General features: G+C 42.3%; 1 protein-coding gene across 5 annotated transcripts in view; it reads right to left on the reverse strand.

The window, feature by feature from the left end:
• The window catches only part of SMOC1 (SPARC related modular calcium binding 1), a 1,430,756-nt gene that overhangs the window by 913,587 nt on the left and 504,751 nt on the right, over positions 1–12,418 (reverse strand). The gene's annotated exons all lie outside the window — the stretch shown is intronic.

Genomic DNA, 12,418 nt, shown 5'->3' on the forward strand with positions numbered 1-12,418 from the left:
CCAGGTAGTAACGTAATTGTCTATGTACATCCAAGGTATGCAACAGTCTTTCTCCCCTGTTCTGTGGGTTGGGGAAGAATGTAGGTAGGTGGATAGCTTGATTTAAAGATACCCTGGAGGCCACCTTTGGCATAAAAGTAGGATTAGTTCTCATGGACACTCTATCTTGATGGAAGATCAGGAAGGGCTGTACTGCCATTAATGCCTGTAGCTCAGATACCCTTCTTGCTGAAGTGATTGCAAGCAGGAAAGCAGTTTTCCATGCTAAGTACTGTAATTCTGCTGTTGCTGCTGGCTCGAAAGGAGGGAGTGTCAACTTTTCTAGCACAAAGTTCAAGTCCCATGCTGGCAATGGTGGCTTCCTAGGTGGCTTTACATTTTTAATCCCTCTCAGAAACTGCCTGAGCAGAGGATGTGAGAAGACTGGAGGATCCAAGTTGTATTCTGCTGAAATAGCAGATGCATGAATCTTAATGGAAGAATAGGACAGGCCGTTGTGGAAGAGCTCTGCCAAGTATTCCAGGATGTTAGCTATGTTTACCAGTGACACATTCTCTCCTTTTGTAGTACTCCAAATGAGATATCTTTTCCATTTTACTGAATAATTTTTTCTTGTTGAGGGTCTGCGAGCCTCCAAGATAATGTCTTTAACCCTTTGAGATAAATCTGGGTTATTTGGTCTTATGCAATGTTCCAGGCAGCCAGCTGCAGTGTTTTCAGGTTTGGATGCAGGGTTTTGAAGTTGTTCTGTGTTAACAGCAAGGGAACTAGGGTCAGAGGCCATATTTGTTCCCGAGACATGCTCCTCAGTAATGGGTACCAATGTTGCCTTGGCCAAACTGGAGCTATCAGGATGATCCTTGGACGGTCTTCTTTGATCTTCAATAGCACCTTGTGCATCAAAGGAAGAGGTGGGAATGCATATGCTGTCAGGTTTTTCCAACTGAAAGATAGGGAGTCCACTTTCCAAGCAAGTGGGTGATACGTCCTTGTGCAGAATTTTTTCAGTTGGTGATTGTGTGGGGATGCGAATAAGTCTATTTCTGGTAGTCCCCATTTCCCTGTAATGGTTTTGAAGATGTCCGGATGCAGCATCCATTCGTGGGCATCCGTGGTAGTTCTGCTTAGGATGTCTGCTAGTATATTTTCTTTTTCTGGCACAAAAATTGCTTGAAGCTGAATGTTGAAGCTCAGTGCCACATTCCAGAGGTCCATTGCCATCCGGCATAGAGGGTACGAATGTGTGCCTCCCTGTTTGTTGATGTACCACATAACTGTGGTGTTGTCCGTCCTTATCAGCAGTTGACCCTGTCGAAGAAATGGTCTGAATGCCTGAATTGCCAGTTTTACTGCCAGCATTTCCTTTTGATTTATGTGTAGGTGCAGCTGGTCTTGAGTCCATAAGCCTTGTATGCACTTGTCCAGTATGTGCGCCCCCCAACCGAGATCTGAGGTGTCTGTTGTGATGGTCTGGCTTGGTTGAGTGCTGTGGAAGGGCAGTTCCTTGTTTGATTGACAGGCCTGAGCCCACCATTGGAATTCTTGTTTCAGGCATGGAATTATTGGAATCTGGGTTTCTAGGCTGTGCTTGTGCTGAGACCATAAATTCCTTAGGTACCACTGTAACTTTCTCATATGTAGTCTGGCATGTGGAATCAATATTATGCAGGATGCCATGTAACCGAGAGCTTGCAGGACCTTTCTTGCTGTTAACTGGTTCTGCTTTGTTAATGCCATGAAGTAGAAAGGGAGTTGCTCCTGTTTTTCTACTGTCAGGAATGCCATTTGTTTTGATGTGTCCAAATCTGCACCCAAGAAGGTTATCCTTTGGGATGGTATCAGCCTTGACTTTTTTATATTGACTGTGTATCCCAGGGCTTGTAGTAGATGAATGGCCCTTTCCAAATCTTTTGTTAATTTGTTTTTGTTGTCCGCTTGTAACAGGCAGTCGTCCAGGTAAGGATAAATTTGAATTCCCTGAAGCCTGCCATGAGCAATTACTGATGCCAGGTATTTCGTGAATACTCTGGGCGCAGTAGATAAGCCAAAGGGCAATGCTGAGAATTGATAATGCTCTGATCCTGCAAGAAATCTGAGGTATCTTCTGCAATTTGGTCGTATGGGGACGTGCAGGTATGCCTCCTTGAGATCTAGAGTTACCAGCCAAGACCCCTTGCCCAGCATGGGAAGCAGCTGCTGTAGGGTCAGCATTTTGAATTTTGGAACAATGAGGTATGTGTTTAAAGCGGACAGGTCGAGAATAGGTCTCCATTGATTTTCTTTTCTTGGTACCAGGAAGAGTCTGGAGTAAAATCCTTGTCCTTGTTCCATAGATGGTACCCTTTCTATAGCTCTCATCCTTATTAAGTGAGTTATTTGTTCTAGAGCTTCTGTCTTCTGATTTGGAGGTAGGTTTGGCATTCCTCTCTTCCTTGGTAGAGTATGGAAGTGAAACCTGTAACCTTGGTCTATTGTCTGCAAAATCCATTTGTCTCCTGTGATGTAATGCCAGTTTACTGAAAATAAGGCTAGCTTCCCGCCTAAGGGTGCTTCTAGTTGTTCCCTGGTAGGCGGTGCCAGAGCCAAGTCACTGTGATTGTCCTGTGGAAGTGGTGGTGGCTGGATCTGTGGCTGTACCTCGCTGGTTGTTAGCCTGCCACTGACGGCCCCTGTAGGCACCTCTGTATTGACCCCTGCCTCTTGAGCACCTATTCCTGCCTCTCGGAGCTCTGGAGGTGTCTGGAAAGGACCAATTCTTGGAAGGCCAGTTCCTGCTAAACCTTGGAGGCTGGACCTGCAAGAAATCCTTGACTGTCTGGACAGATTTTGCTTTCTCTTCCACCTTCTTCAGCACCTGCTGTGCAGGGGAGCCAAACAAATTGAGCTTATCCATGGGAGCATCTAGGAGCTTTGATTTAACATGGTCTGGTAAGGACTGCTCTTTCAACCATGCATGTCTTCTGATCACTGTGCCAGTCATGGCTGATCTAAAGGAAGCCTCCAGTGCATCATAGCCGCATTTTAAGGAATGATTACTGACCTGCTGAATGTTATGTACCATTTCCTGTACAGATTTTTTGTCTAATGGTTCATCCGAGGACAGTTTTTTAGTCAATTGGTCTAACATAAATTCCTGATACTGAATCATGTGGAATTGACAGTTCAAGGCCCTAGCTGAAAGAGTAGCAGAAGTGTAAACTTTTTTACCCCATCTCTCTAAGGCCCTAGATTCCCTTTCAGAGGGGAGGGGGTTTTTGGTAGAAGAAGCTGCTACCGCCTTGGGTCCCTGGGAGATAGTTTCGGAATCTGCAAAAGGGGCCTTATACAAATGATAATGTGTGTCCGGAACCCTGTAGTACCTATCGGGCTTAGCAGGGGCCGGAGGAAGAGAATCAGGAGCAGTACAAGCATCATTAAAAGCATCATCCTCAACAGTAAGTACTGGAGGAATGGCTAAAGGCCTATGCTGTGGCAAATGCAAAAAGGTTCTAAGCCTTTTCCTAGAGTCTGAAAAATCCTGGCCCTGCCATTGAAATTGTTCCCTCATAGCATGCAAGGTTTCCCCAAAAGAAAATTCCTCAGGCGGAGAGGCAGAAGGAATGGACTCTTCTGCATCAGAGTCCTCATAAGGAGAAAAAGGGGCCTCTGGAGGGTCTGAATTATCTGATTCATCAGAGGAGCCATCTGAAGAAACTGGCTCAGGGGGCTCTACTCTAGTCCTCTTCTCTGGAGGAGGGTGAGAGGCCCTGTCTGGATGTGGTTGGGATCCCCGGATCAAAGAAATGAGATCCTCTGCTAGACTAAGCATTTGTGAACTAGAACTAGGCCTGTGACAGGGGGTCTTAGCAGGCACAGTTTTGGTAGTTTTTGCTGCTTTAGCCCTGGCAAAGGCCTTAATCAACATGGATGCAGGAGGCCTAGCAGCTCCATGTGCAGGGGTAGAAATATCCAAAGGAATAGTATCTGATAAATCCTGTGAACCTGCAGGAGCAGGTGGGATTTCAATAGCAGATTCAGCCAAGCTGGATGAGGCCTCGGTAAGTGGCAAGCTTTCGGCCGAAGGAAGAACCATGGACTCGGTTTCAGCCGAAACCGAGACACTCGCGGTTGGCTTAACCGCGGTTTCGGCCGAAACTGCGGACCGTGAGTGTCGGTCCTTTTCCTTGCGTTTTTTAGAAATTTGCGTAGTCGGAGTATCCGACGGCATAATGTAAGCAAAAGCGGAGCCGAAAAACTCTTCAGCAAATTCAGACCGACGTCTAAGCGTTCATCGGTTGAAAGAAGCACAGTCTAGACAAGCTGCTATGTCGTGGTCTGGGCCTAAGCAAGGTAAGCAGTAAGAGTGGAAATCTTTATGAGGTATTTGTTTCCCACAATTTAAACAGTTATTCACTTTTTCTGACATCGGCTGAGGCAAGAAAGAGTCCCCAACGGGGTACTTAGCTTTTTAGAAGTCTTCGGTACTTGTAGTAGTAATCTCTGGTTCTGACCGACCGGCACTTGCGAACAGCTTCTGCTTCGGGCGCCACGCGGCAAGAAAGACTGAGGAAAATGGCGTCGGCTGATGCCTTTATACCCGAAGAACTGCCGCTATGACGTCGGGTGAAGTGCGACACCAGCCGAGGCCAGACCCAGACTTTGGAATCCGGCCGACCGAAGGGCTGCCTGACGACAGGACAACCCATTTGTAAGGACTGCAGATGCATCCTTGAAGGACATCCAAGATGCTCTCCTCCAAAAAAAGGAAGCCAATCTGTTGGTCCTTTTGCGATAAACAAACTCTCCCACAGAAGGAGGAAACTGATGTAGAATAAGGTGAAGTCCCAAAATTGGAAAAACTCCCTTATCAGCCTCAACAAAAAATTGAGATCCCTCATCAAATCCTCTAAAGCTAGCTATGAAAACAGAATTGCAGCAGATAGTAAAGACACTCACAAGGCCTTCTATAGTTATGTAAAGAATCTCCATGATAACACCCAGATTTGCTCTGAGCTACTGCACAATGGTACCTCCTATACAGAGCCAACAGACATTTCCAATATACTGGCCGACAGATTCAGTGCCAACTTTAGCCCTCCCCCCAAAGGACCAATCACAATACCAGTAGATTGCCAGACACCCAGTATTACTGCTGCACAGGTTAAAACAGCACTGTCCAAGTCCAAGAATACAGCTTCTATGGGACCTGACTATATATTCTACAAACTGGCACCTCACCTGTGTGCCCTGATCATTCACAGCCTCACCTCAGGCTTTGTCCCTACCAAATGACAAACTGCTACAGTCATCTCTCTCCACAAAGGAGGAGTGACTACAGACGCTGGAAACTATCGCCCCATTAGCCTGACATGTCTGATATTGCAAAGCTATGGAATGCATCACCATGGACCTAATAAACAAGGATAAAGGGAATCTCCAAACTCTGGATCCCACACAGTTTGGTTTTGTGAAGGGCAGATCATACCTGCTCAACTTGGTCGACTTCTTTGAGTCAGAAGAAACGGATCCAATACAGTAAACGGTGTAAAATGATGATAAACAGCAGCCACAGGACAACAAGAATTTATTTAGTAAAGCGCTTTTCGTCTGCAGTAGTATGCAGACTTCCTCAGACAAATCACATTCATAACATAATAACTTTAAATAGTGCAAAGTTACTGATTGGTAAAAATGTTAGCCAATCACACAGAAATTAACCTGTGTTTAAAATTTAAAAACATACACTCAATAAACATATAAAATCACATTGACCATAAGTAAAAAACAACCTATATGGGTAGATACACCATAAGCTGTTTACCACTCAAGCTGAGAAAAAAATTACTGCTCTTAAATAATGAAAAACAGTAATAAAAATAATGAATGATGTAAATAAAATTAAAAGGTGAGTATAAACATTAATTATCTAGACAAATTATTTAACTTTAGGAGGCTGCTAATGGAGCAGCCTTCATTCAGACCTGGTAGTACATAGGCATTTAATCTAATCTGCCAACGTAGTTCTGATGCTTCCAAAAGTAGGTGTGTAGGTGCCCCTCTCTTAGTGTCATACATCTGATCTATCACTAAAAATCTGAAATGATGGTCCTTGTGCTGGATTATATGCTTAGCAAGTGCGTTCTCTTGCTTTTCTTTACTGATTGCGTATTGATGTTCATAAATGCGGTCTCTTAGTCTACGCTCAGTCTTGCCAACATAGAATCCTGCACATTTTTGACATTGAGCTAGGTATACGACCATCCTAGAGTTGCAAGTACATCTGCAACGAATGTCAAATCTAGTGTTATTAATCACGAATCTATTAGATTCGTAAATGTGTCTACACTGATTACAATTTTGACATTTATACATGCCAGGTGTTCGAGTACATTTGCCCTCAGGTTGCTCTAATAAGGACTTCAGATTTTTGCCTCTTCTGAAGGTAACTTCGGGTCTATCGCCCACTTTACCAAACACTGTGTGATTAGAACGGAAAATATTCCAGTTCTTAGTAATAATGTCCATAATGAGAAAACTAATAGGACAATATGTCAAAATTAATCTATTATTTGTATGAGGGTCGGATACCTGGCAATCAGCAAGCACAAATTCTGCCATATGATCAGGTTCACCAAGTGGAGCAATCTTAAGTATAGGTTGGTACACGCCACTTAATCTTTTATTAGTGACTTCTCTGACTAAATTCTCAAGTAAATTAGGTGGATACCCTCTATGTAGAAACATGTTCTTAAGTATATTACATTCCTCAAGAAAGTCTTCCTCCAAGCTCACCATCCGAGCTGCTCGTACAAGCTGCCCCTTAACTACAGACCTTTTCCGGTAGCTCGGGTGGCAACTACTAAAATGAAGGAATGAGTTAGAATGTGTAGGCTTTCTGAAAATTCTTGCTACATAGTTATTCAATTCCTCATTTTTTACCAGCCATATATCTAAATAGGCTATAGCTTTAGAATTAAAGGTGGAGGTAAAAGACAAAAAGGCTGTTGACTTTTTAAATTGATCTAAGATTAATTTACTGTCAGCTTCGCTGCCCTCTAGTAAGATAAAGATGTCGTCCAAGTACCGGGTATAGTACTTGATCTTGGACATGAGTAATGTGTTGTTAAATACATTCCCTCTTTCCCAGTATGACATTATAATATTAGCCAAACTGGACCCACATTATTTTTATTACTGTTTTTCATTATTTAAGAGCAGTAATTTTTTCTCAGCTTGAGTGGTAAACAGCTTATGGTGCATCTACCCATATAGGTTGTTTTTTACTTATGGTCAATGTGATTTTATATGTTTATTGAGTGTATGTTTTTAAATTTTAAACACAGGTTAATTTCTGTGTGATTGGCTAGCATTTTTACCAATCAGTAACTTTGCACTATTTAAAGTTATTATGTTATGAATGTGATTTGTCTGAGGAAGTCTGCATACTACTGCAGACGAAAAGCGCTTTACTAAATAAATTCTTGTTGTCCTGTGGCTGCTGTTTATCATCATTTTACACCGTTTACTGTATTGGATCCGTTTCTTCTGTTTCTTAGTTTGTGCTTGCTGTATTTAGTGACTTCTTTGAGTCAGTCACCAGAGCTATGGATGAAGGCAAGTTGGTTCATACAGCCTATCTTGATCTGGCCAAGGTCTTTGATACCATTCCCCACTCAGGAATCACAGAAAAACTCACTAAGCTAGGCATCAACCCCTACATCACTAGGTGGGCTGCAAACTGGCTCACAGACAGAACGCACAGTGTGAAAGTAGCTGACTTCAAGTCATGAGAGGAGTCCCACAGGGTTCAGTCTTGGGTCCTCTCCTGCTTGTTATCTACTTCTCTGAAGTCCAGGCCAACACGAAGGGACTCTGGCTGACAAATTTCACATATGATTGCAAGTTGGGAGCTATTATTAACTCCCTAGTTATGTTGACATCCTACAGAAAGGCCTCACTGAGACCAATGACTGGTGTCAGAAACATGGCTTTATGCTCAATGCCAAAAAATGTGTTATCATCCCCTTTGGGAAAATACCCATTTACCATGAATTACCACATCAATGGTAGTCCACTGAACACAGGAGGCATTATAAGAGATCTAGGAACACAGGTTAACAGTAACCTCTCTTTTGACCATCACATTGCCACTGTGGTCAGAAAGTACTTCTATGTGGCACATCTCATTACTAATGATTTTGCATCCAGGCAGAAAGAGGTCATTGTCTCCCTCTACTGTTCCCACATTAGGCCAATCATCGAGTACAATGCCCCATTTGGCATGTATTTCACTAGACACCTGCAACAACTGGAGAGGCCGCAAAAGTACCTCACAAAGAGGATCCTAGGCCTTAAACACTTGTGCTATATGGAGAGACTAAAAAAACTCCAGCTATTGTCTGTCTCATATCACCTACTTAGAGGTGATCTCTGCCTGTCTTACAAAGCCATGTCTGACCCAGCTCTGTTAGAATTGCTACATCTTAAAGAAATCCCAATCCTTGCACACCACACGCTCCAGAGACCTCAACCTTATTACCACAACCAACAGAACGTGCTGGAAGGACAGGTTCATAACCCAGAGACTGCCCATGCTATGGAATAGACTTCCCATACATGTCAAACAGAGCACCTCACTGGCCCTCTTCAACAGAAATTTTGATGAGTGGAATGGAAATAGAAAATTCACCCCGGGGATCACTTCAGTGGCTCCACTCAACAGAGGCACTGGGAACTAATGTCAGGTGGCATGATGCCAGGATAATCCTATGGGCTAGGCTTCTAAAGGCTCCAGGGTCATTAGCCTAGTACAGACATATGAACCTATGAACTTATTAACTGTGTAGGAAATAAGGCAATTAATCTGGAGGCCCCAGAAGACAAGTGCTGAGGTGCATTTTTCCCCAACCTTTTTGTCCATTGGTATCCTGAACAAAAATTATGACTAGAAAAATAGTTTGCCTTTTTTTTTTTTCTTTCAAAAAAAACACGATTTGCACCTAAGGCTTAACATTCGAAACTGACGAAATAGTAGCTTAAAATAAACTAACACGACAAAAGTTTGACAGGATACATAAATCCTATCTGGGAATATTACTTGCTCTTCATCCCCAGAAAAAGATGGTTATTGTCTGTACATCCCTCTGGTGAAAGACCAGGATAAAAGCATAGGTTCAAATGACAACAGTATATGTATTTCAAGTGGCTGCAGTCATACATATAAAAAGCTTGCCTCCTCATTCCTCACCCCTACTCTCCCAAAGACAGCCACCTTTATATGTGCATGATGTGTGATTGACAGGAAAGTGAAAAAATAATGATCACAGTAATATTTTCCAACTTGTTGCTTGTAGACAGTACACTGACCCTACACAAACGATAGTAGCCTTCTTTGCAAACCTCTGTGGTCTGTGACAAAAATAAAAAATATATGACCAGACTGTACCTAGCCTTAACACAAGCTACAATGGCCTCCTGTGCATACCTCTGAGGGATTAGTGTGAGGCAATTTAAAGAAGTAATGACAAACCTTCCTTATACTTCCACACAAACTGCAACAACCTCCTGTATACACTTATGAGCAGGGATGGTTTTGGAATAGGTGGGAGTGAGGGCAGATGCTACTTCTACAATGTCTGTGTCAAAATCCATTTATGTAGTCATGTAGGGGCACCCTAGAAGCTCAAAAGGTTTGAAGATTCTTTGATGTATCTTATGACTTATTTTTGAAAGACAATTACTTGTTAGCTTCATTTTAATTACTGCTACCCAGAAGAGTTTCATATCTGCACAGCATTTTGTGTCTGCATGGATAAAACATCAGTGACATGTTTCACACACCACACACACACACACACACACACACACACACACACACACACACACACACACACACACACACACACACACACACACACACACACACACACACACACACACACACACACACACACACACACACACACACACACACACACTGCATGTTTCTCCTCAGAGAAACTGAAGGAATGCAAGTTCACCTGTTTATTGGAGGAAACCTTAGTCATAGCTAGACACGCACATTGTCAGGAAGGGCATGCAGAATCCACATAGAAAAAATACACAACCTAGACCTCAACTACCGCAAAGCAACTTGAATTGTTAACGCTACTCACCATGCTACTAAGGCAATGAGCACATGCATTCACATACATCCTCAACCTGCCAGACTATCAATGTTAGTCACATATCATGTGTAAAGTCTTGCTACTGTTAAATAAACTGCAGCCATGTCCTCCTATAAGTACCATGGCAGTGCTGATGATGTTTGAGATAGAAGGAGAAATAAATTACATTCAGCTTATTACTCTTACACTGTAAACCCCGCCCCCAACAAACATACACATAAGCATAAGCCATAACAATACTAGTTTCACATTGATTTCAGCAAACAGCAATACATTGTGTGACACTAGTACTGCCACATCAAATTGGTGGCTGTTGTTTAGCAGTAGTTAGGAGTAATGCATACCTGTGACTGTCCTTGATGCCACAGAATGTCCCTGATTTTACCAGATGTTTTTGTCTTGTTTGTCTTATAAAATTTGATTTGCTAGTAAATCATTTAGGATTACAGACAGTCAAAAATGTCAGGCATTAGAGTTTCATACTTCTCTTTGTCAAAAAATGCATGTTGATGCAAAACATATTACTCTATTAACTTTTTTAAATGAATTAAGGTATTATTTAGAAAGTGTTTCTTATTTTGAGTCTTTATTCTGCCATTCTTTATGGCTTTGCCAAGAAATCTTGAGCAGGGAAGTTAAGAGCTACAGTGTCTTGTATTGTGACAATATTTACAAAAGTACCTGAAGGAGAAAAACATCCCTGAAGATCAGGACAATCTGCCCTTCTTAAAATCCTAGGCAAGCACTGAGATCGGTCATACTGGGCTGCTAACCTCTACTGCTTACCTCACTCATGTTAATTCAATGAGTACCTGCTTTATCCAAACAGGCTGATATCACAACCCTGCATAGGATAAAGTGAGTAACTGGAGAATGAATGATTTTTTTCCCTTTATTTTCCACCAGCCAACAGCAGCTACCACAGAGGCCCCACATAGTCAAATGTGATTAAAAGGCACCCCTGCAGGCACAGATATTGTCATTGCTTAAGGCTGGCTATCATGTTAGCCTTAGTGGAGATGATGGCCACCAGTAGGATTTAACTAAGTTCAGAGCACTATGTCTGTGATAAAGCATTTAATGAAATTATGAAGCCTGCTACCTTACAAAACACTGTTTCTACAACCAAAGATATTATTCAAATTTAAAGGAGAAGTGATAACAGTCCTTTGTATTCTTCCTATTATAAGTCATTATCCAGCTGCTTTACTATGGACACAAGACTGCTGTACTAGCTTTTAGCGGTTTGATAAATATGTAACAAAATATCAAAATAAGATAACCTGCTGTGGTTGGGGGACTGCAGGAACCAGGGGAGTCCCCAGTGATGGCAGTGTTCTCTAGTGCCTATCCTAGCTATGAAGAGTCCCAAAAATTATCCACAAATAAAAGCTGTGATTATTTTTAAACACAAATTCCCTTCCCTATGAATACATCCCCTACCCTACCTCCATTCCCATCCACCCCCACGTCCTTATCTATATTCCCATCCACCTAATCCCCACCCCTCTTCTCAACCTATCACAACTAACACATTCTCTTTCTCCACCCTCTGCTCCCATCCAGTCAACTCCTCCAATACATTCTCTTAGTACTTCCCTACTACTCCCTGCCCTATATTATTTCATCTGCAACCAATCCTCCAACACCTTACTCCTTCATCCTTCTCCACCCAAGTCTTATCTCTCAGACACCTCCCCTCTTCTTTCTCCCTCCCTCTTATTTTCATAATAGCCCACCTTCTATCTACCTTCCCTATCATGCATCTCAATATACTGATAACCTCTATTCTATTTCTCCTGTCCTACTTGACCTTTTATAACACTAACCTTATTTATCACAAATCATCACCTACACTCTCCTAAGTATCTAACATCCATAACTACACCCTCTCTCATTCTATTTCTCCATCCTTATTTAATTTCTCATTCAACCATCTATTTAAAACAAAAGTCTTCTCTCTCAGCCCCACTATCTCTCCCAGAATCAAACTGAAACATCTTATCTACAGCTCGTAGTCTCCCAAGCTCACCATACTTGTTAGAGTTCTACTTCTAGCTAGCAACATACATCCTAATCCAGGTCCCTCCACATCACCCTCGGCTTCTATTCTAACTACATCTTGCTCCTCCATCCCCATCTCTCCAACCCTCTCTTCCTCCTCTCCTAAAACCTTATCTATTTCTATCTATAAACATACAAAGTCTGTTAAACAAAACCACTGATCTTCAAGCATTCATTTCCCATTACACTCCACACATCTTAATGTTGTC

The sequence above is a fragment of the Protopterus annectens genome, chromosome 6.part0 (assembly GCF_019279795.1).
Source record: "Protopterus annectens isolate FY-2018-M chromosome 6.part0, PAN1.0, whole genome shotgun sequence".
NCBI classification, from domain to species: domain Eukaryota; kingdom Metazoa; phylum Chordata; order Ceratodontiformes; family Protopteridae; genus Protopterus; species Protopterus annectens.